Source organism: Zootoca vivipara, chromosome 9 (assembly GCF_963506605.1).
Source record: "Zootoca vivipara chromosome 9, rZooViv1.1, whole genome shotgun sequence".
Lineage (NCBI taxonomy): Eukaryota > Metazoa > Chordata > Lepidosauria > Squamata > Lacertidae > Zootoca > Zootoca vivipara.
In genome coordinates this window covers 1,060,937-1,069,922 of record NC_083284.1, presented here as the reverse complement: position 1 = coordinate 1,069,922, position 8,986 = coordinate 1,060,937, and positions in this window count along the sequence as shown.

The window sequence follows — 8,986 nt, the reverse complement described above, 5'->3', positions numbered from 1 at the left end:
CTTTAAAGGTCAGCACCAACACTTTGAATTGTGCTCAGAAACGTACTGGGAGCCAATGTAGATATTTCAAGACCGGTGTTATGTGGTCTTGGCGGCCGCTCCCAGTCACCAGTCTAGCTGCCGCATTCTGGATTAGTTGTAGTTTCCGGGTCACCTTTAAAGGTAGCGCCATGGAGAGAGCATTGTAGTAGTCCAAGCGGGAGATAACTAGAGCATGCACCACTGTGGCGAGACAGTCTGCAGGCAGGTAGGGTCTCAGCCTGCGTACCAGATGGAGCTGATAAACAACTGCCCTGGACACAGAATTGACCTGCGCCTCCATGGACAGCTGTGAGTCCAGAATGACTCCCAGGCTGCGCACCTGGTCCTTCAGGGGCACAGTTACCCCATTCAGGACCAGGGAGTCCTCCACACCTGCCCGCCTCCTGTCCCCCACGAACAGTACTTCTGTCTTGTCAGGATTCAATCTCAATCTGTTAGCCGCCATCCATCCTCCAACCGTCTCCAGACACACATGACCTTCACCGCCTTCACTGCCTCTGATTTGAAAGAGAGGTAGAGCTGGGTATCGTCCGCATACTGATGGACACCCAGCCCAAACCCCCTGATGATCTCTCCCAGCGGCTGCATATAGATGTTAAAAAGCATGGGGGAGAGGACAGAACCCTGAGGCACCCCACAAGTGAGAGCCCAGGGGTCTGAACACTCATCCCCCACCACCACTTTCTGAACACGGCCCAGGTGGAAGGAGCGGAACCACTGTATGACAGTGCCCCCAGCTCCCAACCCCTCTAGACGGTCCAGAAGGATATTATGGTCGATGGTGTCAAAAGCCGCTGAGAGATCCAGCAGAACTAGGAAACAACTCTCACCTTTGTCCCTAGCCCACCGGAGATCATCAACCAGTGCGACCAAGGCAGTTTCAGCCCCATGATCAGGCCTGAATCCCGACTGGAAGGGATCCAAATGGTCCGCTTCTTCCAGGCGTGCTTGGAGTTGTTCAGCAACCACTCGCTCAATCACCTTGCCCAAGAATGGAAGATTTAAGACTGGGCGATAGTTGGCCATATTGACCGCATCTAAAGATGGTTTTTTAAGAAGCGGTTTAATAACTGCCTCTTTCAGTGGGTCTGGGAAGGCTCCCTCACCAAGAGAAGCATTTACCAACCTGCGAAGCCCATCGCCCAGCCCTTCCCGGCTCGCTTTTATTAGCCAGGATGGGCAAGGATCAAGGAGACAGGTGGTTGGTTTCACTCGTCCAAGCAGCCTGTCCACATCCTCGGAGGTAACAGATTGGAATTGATCCCACGCACCTGGACTAGACAGGACTCTAGCACTCTCCCGCCCCGGCCCTGCTCCCACGGTAGAGTCTACCTCTTCCCGAATCTGAGCAACTTTATCTGCAAAAATCTTTGCAAAATCGTTGCAGGAGATCATGCGGCCCGTACTGGGCCCCGATGGAGCAGGTGGTTCCACTAAACTGCGAACCACCTGAAAAAGTCTCCTGCTGCTGTTTTCTACAGATGCAATAGAGGCGTCGCTACCACCACTTGGTAGTAGTAGTAGTAGTAGTAATAATAATAATTATTATTATTATTTATTTATACCCCGCACATTTGGCTGGGTTTCCCCAGCCACTCTGGGCGGCTTCCAACAGAAATATTAAAATACACTAATTTCTTAAAGAATAGGCTCGACATTGAGCTCTAACCCGTGTCCGGTCAGCTTCAGAATGAGTTATCCGCCACCGGCACTCTAGCCGTCTCAGCGATTGTTTCATTGCCCTCAGATCCGTGGAAAACCACGGGGCTGTCCAGGCTCCATGCAACCGGAGAGGGCACTTCAGAGACAAACAGTCAATAGCACTGGTTATTCCAGCGGGCCACCAGGGAATCGGCTGAAAGGCCATCAACATGGGATAAAGCATCCCCTACCACTCTCTGGAAACCATTTGGATCCATTAAGTGGTGGGGGCAGACCATCCGAATCGGTCCCACCTCCCTGCAGAGGGGAAGGGTCATGGAGAAGTCCAGTTGCACCAGGTAGTGATCTGACCATGGCACTTCTTTAGTTTCGCTTTTACTTAGTGTCAGATCACCAACATCCATAGAGGTAAACACCAGGTCCAAGGCATGTCCGCGGCTATGAGTTGGGCCAGACTTATTCAGAGACAGCCCCATGGAGGCCATGCTTTCCACGAAGTCCCGAGCGGCCCCTTGTAAGGTCGTAGGTTTTTCTGTAGAGATCATGTTTCGTTCATCTTAAAGGTCCCAGGATCCAGTTTTGTTCATCTTAAAGGTTTCTTCTTAGAGCCAAGCATCATCAGGCACCTTCTTACAAATATGCCGCATCTGCTTCCCACAGTGTAATGCTATCCAGCAATTGCTTCCACATTGAGTCTTCAATGCACCACAGTTTCCCAGTTTTGGCTCATTGGCTCTCCAGAACCTGAAAAGAAATAAAACAGCAGCACTGATCCATCAAGATTGGATGTCTGCTTCCTCACCCGCTCCCTGTGCCTTTGACCATTAAAAAGAATCATAGAATCATAGAATCATAGAGTTGGAAGAGACCACGAGGGCCATCCAGTCCAACCCCCTGCCAAGCAGGAAACACCATCAAAGCATTCTTGACATATGCCTGTCAAGCCTCTGCTTAAAGACTTCCAAAGAAGGACACTCCACCACACTCCTTGGCAGCAAATTTCACTGCCGAACAGCTCTTAGTGTCAGGAAGTTCTTCCTAATGTTTAGGTGGAATCTTCTTTCTTGAAGTTTGAATCCATTGCTCCGTGTCTGCTTCTCTGGAGCAGCAGAAAACAATCTTTCTCCCTCCTCCATGTGACATCCTTTCATATATTTGAACATGGCTATCATATCACCCCTTAACCTTCTCTTCTCCAGGCTAAACATACCCAGCTCCCTAAGCCGTTCCTCATAAGGCATCGTTTCCAGGCCTTTGACCATTTTGGTTGCCCTCTTCTGGACACGTTCCAGCTTGTCAATATCCTTCTTGAACTGTGGTGCCCAGAACTGGACACAGTACTCCAGGTGAGGTCTGACCAGAGCAGAATACAGTGGTACTATTACTTCCCTTGATCTAGATGCTATACTCCTATTGATGCAGCCCAGAATTGCATTGGCTTTTTTAGCTGCTGCATCACACTGCTGACTCATGTCAAGTTTGTGGTCAACCAAGACTCCTAGATCCTTTTCACATGTACTGCTCTCAAGCCAGGTGCCTCCCATCCTGTATTTGTGCCTTTCATTTTATTTTATTTTTTGCCCAAGTGTAGTATTTTACATTTCTCCTTGTTAAAATTCATCTTGTTTGCTTTGGCCCAGTTGTCCAATCTGTTAAGGTCATTTTGAAGTGTGATCCTGTCCTCTGGGGTATTAGCCACCGCTCCCAATTTGGTGTCGTCTGCAAACTTGCTCAGGATGCCCTCAAGCCCATCAACCAAGTCATTGATAAAGATGTTGAATAAGACTGGGCCCAAGACAGAACCCTGTGGCACCCCACTAGTCACCTCTCTCCAGGATGAGGAGGAGCCATTGATGAGCACCCTTTGGGGTCGGTCAGTCAGCCAGTTACAAATCCACTGAATGGTAGCATTGTCTAGCCCACATTTTACTAGCTTCTTTACAAGAATATCATGGGGCACCTTGTCAAAGGCCTTGCTGAAATCAAGATAGGCTACATCCACAGTGTTCCCTTCATCTACCAGGATTGTAATTCTGCCAAAAAATGAGATCAGATTAGTCTGACATGACTTATTTTTCAGAAACCCATGCTGACTTTTAGTGATCACAGAGTTTCTTTCTAGGTGCTCACAGACCGTTTGCTTAATGATCTGCTCTTGAATCTTTCCTGGTATTGATGTCAGGCTGACTGGGCGGTAATTGTTTGGGTCCTCTCTTTCCCCCCTTTTGAATATAGGGACAACACTTGCCCTCCTCCAGTCTGCTGGGACTTCGCCTGTTCTCCAGGAATTTTCAAAGATTATTGCCAGTGGTTCTGAAATCACCTCTGCCAGTTCTTTTAATACTCTTGGTTGTAATTCATCTGGCCCTGGAGACTTGAATACATCTAAACTAGCCAAGTATTCTTGTACTACCTCCTTACTTATTCTGAGCTGTGTTTCCCCTGCTGAATCATCTGCTCCATATTCTTCAGATCAGGCATTGTTTTCCTTTTTGGAAAAGACTGAGGCAAAGAAGGCATTGAGGAGTTCTGCCCTTTCTCTGTCCCCTGTTTGCATTTCACCATCTTCTCCTCTAAGTGACCCTACTGTTTCCTTGTTCTTCCTTTTGCTACGGACATACCCATAAAAGCCCTTTTTGTTGCTTTTAACCTCTCTAGCAAGCCTGAGTTCATTCTGTGCTTTAGCTTTTCTGACTTTGACTCTACACGTGCTGGCTATTTGTTTGAATTCCTCTCTGGTGATTTCCCCTCTTTTCCATTTTTTGTACATATCCCTTTTAAATCTTAACTCAGTTAAAAGTTATTTAGATAGCCACCCTGGCTTCTTTAGGCACCTTCCATGTTTCCGTCTCATTGGTATTGCATGAAATTGTGCTTTTAATATCTCTCTTTTAACAAACTCCCAACCATCATGAACTCCCTTCCCTTTTAGTATTTCTGTCCATGGGATCTCACCCAGCGTTTCCCTAAGTTTTCTGAAGTCTAGGATTTGAGTCTTAGTATGCTTGGTTGCTCCTTTCCGCTGAACAATAAACTCCAGAAGAGCATAGTCACTCCCACCTAATGATCCTGCCACTTCTACCCCACTAACCAGGTCATCAGTATTGGTTAGGACCAGATCTAAAATGGCTGATCCTCTTGTTGCTTCTCCCACTTTCTAGACAATGAAATTGTCTGCAAGGCCAGTGAGGAATCTGTTCGACCTTATGCTCTTGGCTGAGTTTGACATCCAACAAATATCAGGATAGTTGAAATCCCCCATTACTACTATCTCACCTCCTTTTGAATGCCTGGTCATCTGTTCCAGGAAGGCATCATCTGTGTCCTCAGTTTGGCTTGGGGGTCTATAATAAACTCCCACAATGAGATCACTGTTATTTTTCTCTCCCTTAATTTTGACCCAGATACTCTCAACTTGGCTTTGAAGTTTTAAATCCTGGATCTCTTCACAGGTATACACATCCCTGACATATAACGCTACTCCTCCTCCTTTCCTGTTTGGTCTATTTCTCTGAAATAGATTGTATCCCTCTATTTCTACATTCCAATCATGAGACTCATCCCACCAGGTTTCAGTGATGCCTATTATGTCGTATTTAGTTTGCTGTACCAAGAGCTCAAGTTCATCTTGTTTATTTCCCATGCTCTGTGCATTAGTATACAGACATTGAAGACCATTGATCATTCCCCCATGTCTCTTATTTAAGGATATTTTCCTCCCACCACTAGGTCTGCATGCTGTTTGCTCCATTTGGTCCTTGACATTTGGATAATCATCTTCAGCACTTGGTAGACTCCTACCTTCAGGACCACTGTCTCCCTCCCCCACATAAGTCAGTTTAAAGACGTCCTGATGAGGTTTTTGAGTTTCATAGCAAAAACATTCCTCCCAACATTTGTGAGGTGCAGCCCATCACTTGCCAGAAGTCCATCTTCAAGAAACTGCAGACCGTGATCTAAGAATGCAAACCGTTCCTGTTTGCACCATTTGCGAAGCCAGTTGTTCACTTCCCCTATTTTTCCCTCTCTCCCAGGGCCATGTCGTTCCACTGGGAGGACAGATGAGATGACAATTTGTGCATTTAATTGCTTCAACTTCCTGCCCAGAGCCTCATAATCACTTTTGATCTTCTGTAGGCTATGGCTTGCAGTGTCATTGGTTCCCACGTGGACCAAAAGGAAAGGGTATTTATCAGTGGGTTTTATGATTCCCTGCAGCCATTCTGTTACATCTTTGATCCTGGCCCCGGGGAGACAGCACACCTCTCGAGACATCTTGTCAGGCCCACAGATCACTGCTTCTGTACCCCTCAGTAGGGAATCCCCTATCACCACTACACGCCTCTTCATAGGCTTGGTTAGGATTCTTCCATGTGCTGTCCCTTCCAAGGTTACCTGCATATTCCCGGAGGACTGACTTTGCTGCTCGTCTTCATATTCCTGATCAACTGTGATGAGGGAGAGATCTTCAAATGGAGTCTGTTCCTCGTCTTCCGTGTTAAGGGAGAGCACTTCAAATCAATTGTGTAGTTCTAAACACCCAGAGCGATCCCTGGGCCTTCTGCTTCTATGAGTCACGTTCCTGCAAACATCTGGGTCCTGTGTTGGGGAACTGACCTCCTCAGGGATTTCCCCTGTCTCCTCCTTGGTGCAGACAGTGCGCTCTGCTGCATCCAAGGAAGGCTCCAGCTTTTTAATTCCCTGGAGCATGGGTACATGGGCCTGAAGCTGCTGGACCTTGCCTTCCAGTAGGGCAACCTTGTCTTCTAGTAGGGCAACTAACTTGCAATTGCTGCAGGTTTAGCTGCCTACATCCTTTGGCAAGAACACAAACATTGCACAGGAATTGCAAGTGACTACAGTTGTTGCCTCCCCCTCCATCGTGAAAAGCTTGAAGTCAAGGTGAAATGAAGAGGAGGCCTACCCCCCCCCCAATAAATGTGTGAGACTTGCTACTCTAAATTAAAAGATGGGACAAACTGCCGCTGCCTTCCAAACACTGACTAGCTCCGCCCACAGCTAGTTAACTGACTCACCAGAAGCCCCGCCCCTCACTTCCAAGGTCACCTACAGGTCACCAGCCAGAAACAAACACACACACAAAATCCAAGAGGCAGAGCCCTAGAAAACAAGCACAAGCACACAAATAAGGAAACAAATAAGCACACAAACTTTCTCTCACACAGCCCCCCAAAAACCTTCTCTCACACAGCCCCAAAAAGACAAACCCACAAAACCTACAGAGTGTCTCCCAAGCTCAGCTCCCCTTGTGCTCCCTCCTCAGCCGCTGCCTTCCAAACACTCAAGATGTCCAGCTCTTTCTCACTTAACATCCATCCATAATTGTGATGGATTTTTCTCCACAGATTTTAGAACTCTAACCTCAGATCTGCTCTGTACCATTGTGGGTGTTGGCGAGATAGTTTTGGAAGAGAGATCCATACTCTCTTGTAGGAGAGATAACACAGTAGTGATTGTTGTGAGGATATAAAAACTTTGTTAGATTTGCATCTGCCTTCATCCACCTCTTCTCACATCCATCACCCATGATAGCAATGGCAGTATACAGAAACAAAAATAGCTACGTCCTCAAATGAAATACAAAATATAATCTATAACCACAAAGCCATTATAGAGATGATTGAAATGATATCTCTCTCACATATATATCTTATCAAAATCTTACATGATGGTTCTAAGTTTACTCTAATCAATCATCCATAGTTGATAAAGATATCATCCTAGCCCCACACTTATTGTCACTTCTGGTAAGGCTTTGCATTCTCCAGTGTCCATTGTTATTGAATCAAGCCCCACTACATAGCTCTAAAATTATGTGGTAAATGTAAATCTATAACGCCCTCATTTTAAGCTCTCCGGGAATCTATTAAATTGATATTAGTAACTAGTGTATTTCAGCCCGTTCAGTAAACGGGTGCTAGCCGGGCGGGAACAGAGGGGAAGCCCTGAGGAGAAGGAAGAGGCCTCTGCCGCCGGCTGCCGCAAGCGCGGCCGCTTGCAACAACAGAGAGCCCTGCAGCGCCGGCGGCCCCGCCAGGAAGCCCGGGGCGGAAGCAGCCGTGCTCTCTCCCAGCTCCTGCCGAGCTCCCAAGGAGCGCGGCAGAGTCGGCGGCGCACCTGGCGACCGCGGGATGGAGGGAGGTCGAGGGCAGGTGCTCAGGAGCGCGGCCGCTGGCAACAACAGAGAGTGCCACAGCGCCGGCGGCCCCGCCAGCAAGCCCGGGGCGGAAGCAGCCGCGCTCCCTTCCAGCTCCTGCCGGAGCTCGGCAGAGGCTGGGAGGGAGCACGGCTGCTTCCGCCCCGGGCTTGCTGGCGGGGCCACCGGCGCTGCGGCGCTCTCTGATGTTGCCAGCAGCCGCGCTCCATTGTATGTATGTCCCGCGGCCACCAGGCGTGCCATCGACGACGACGCGATCTTTAGCGATCCTTGGTGGGGGAAGCATGCAGTCGGTGGGAGGAGGAAGAAGAAGAGGATGACGGGGGAAGTATGGAGGATGGGGGAGGGAGGGAGGACTCCAGTCCCCGAGGCTCCGTTCGCAAACAGGCCCTTTTGTAGGAAGCGGACGTCCCCCTCCACACGCTTCTGTGGCTTTCAGCGCTCTCTCTGCCCTCTCATGAAAGGTAGCGCTGAGGGCTGGGAAGGGAGGGAGAAGCTTGAGCGGATCCGGCTGCCGCCTGCACCTGAGCCGGGTGGCAATGCGAGAGGGGAGTGTGAGGGCGAGCGGCGGTTGGCAGAGGGGTGGGGTGGGGGTGGGGAGTGTGTGTGTGTGTGCGTCCTGTCTCTCTGTCCAATCCCTGTGTCCCTGGGGCACATGCGCAGTAACCCAGGGACACATGGGAAAACCTGGACACAGAGACACTTGGACTTTATTATATAGGATAATGGAGTAATAGGTGTTTCATAATCCCATGAGGATGAGATGGTTGGACAGTGTTCTCGAAGCTACGAATATGAGTCTGACCAAACTGCTGGAGGCAGTGGAAGACAGGAGTGCCTGGCGTGCTATGGTCCAGGGGGTCACGAAGAGTCGGACACGACTAAACAACAACAACAACAATCCCATGAGATGTTGTGGATGGATCCGCCCTTTGATCAACTCTGAGATCGCATACAGCAGTGGTTCCCAATTGGTGGTCCATGGATCACCCACCCAGGGGCTCCATGGCACCATTCACATAACAAAAACTGCCACAAACATATCAGGATGTTCAAAAGTAGAGGAGTCATGGCTCTTCGGTTTTCAAAAACAAGGGGTCTGCA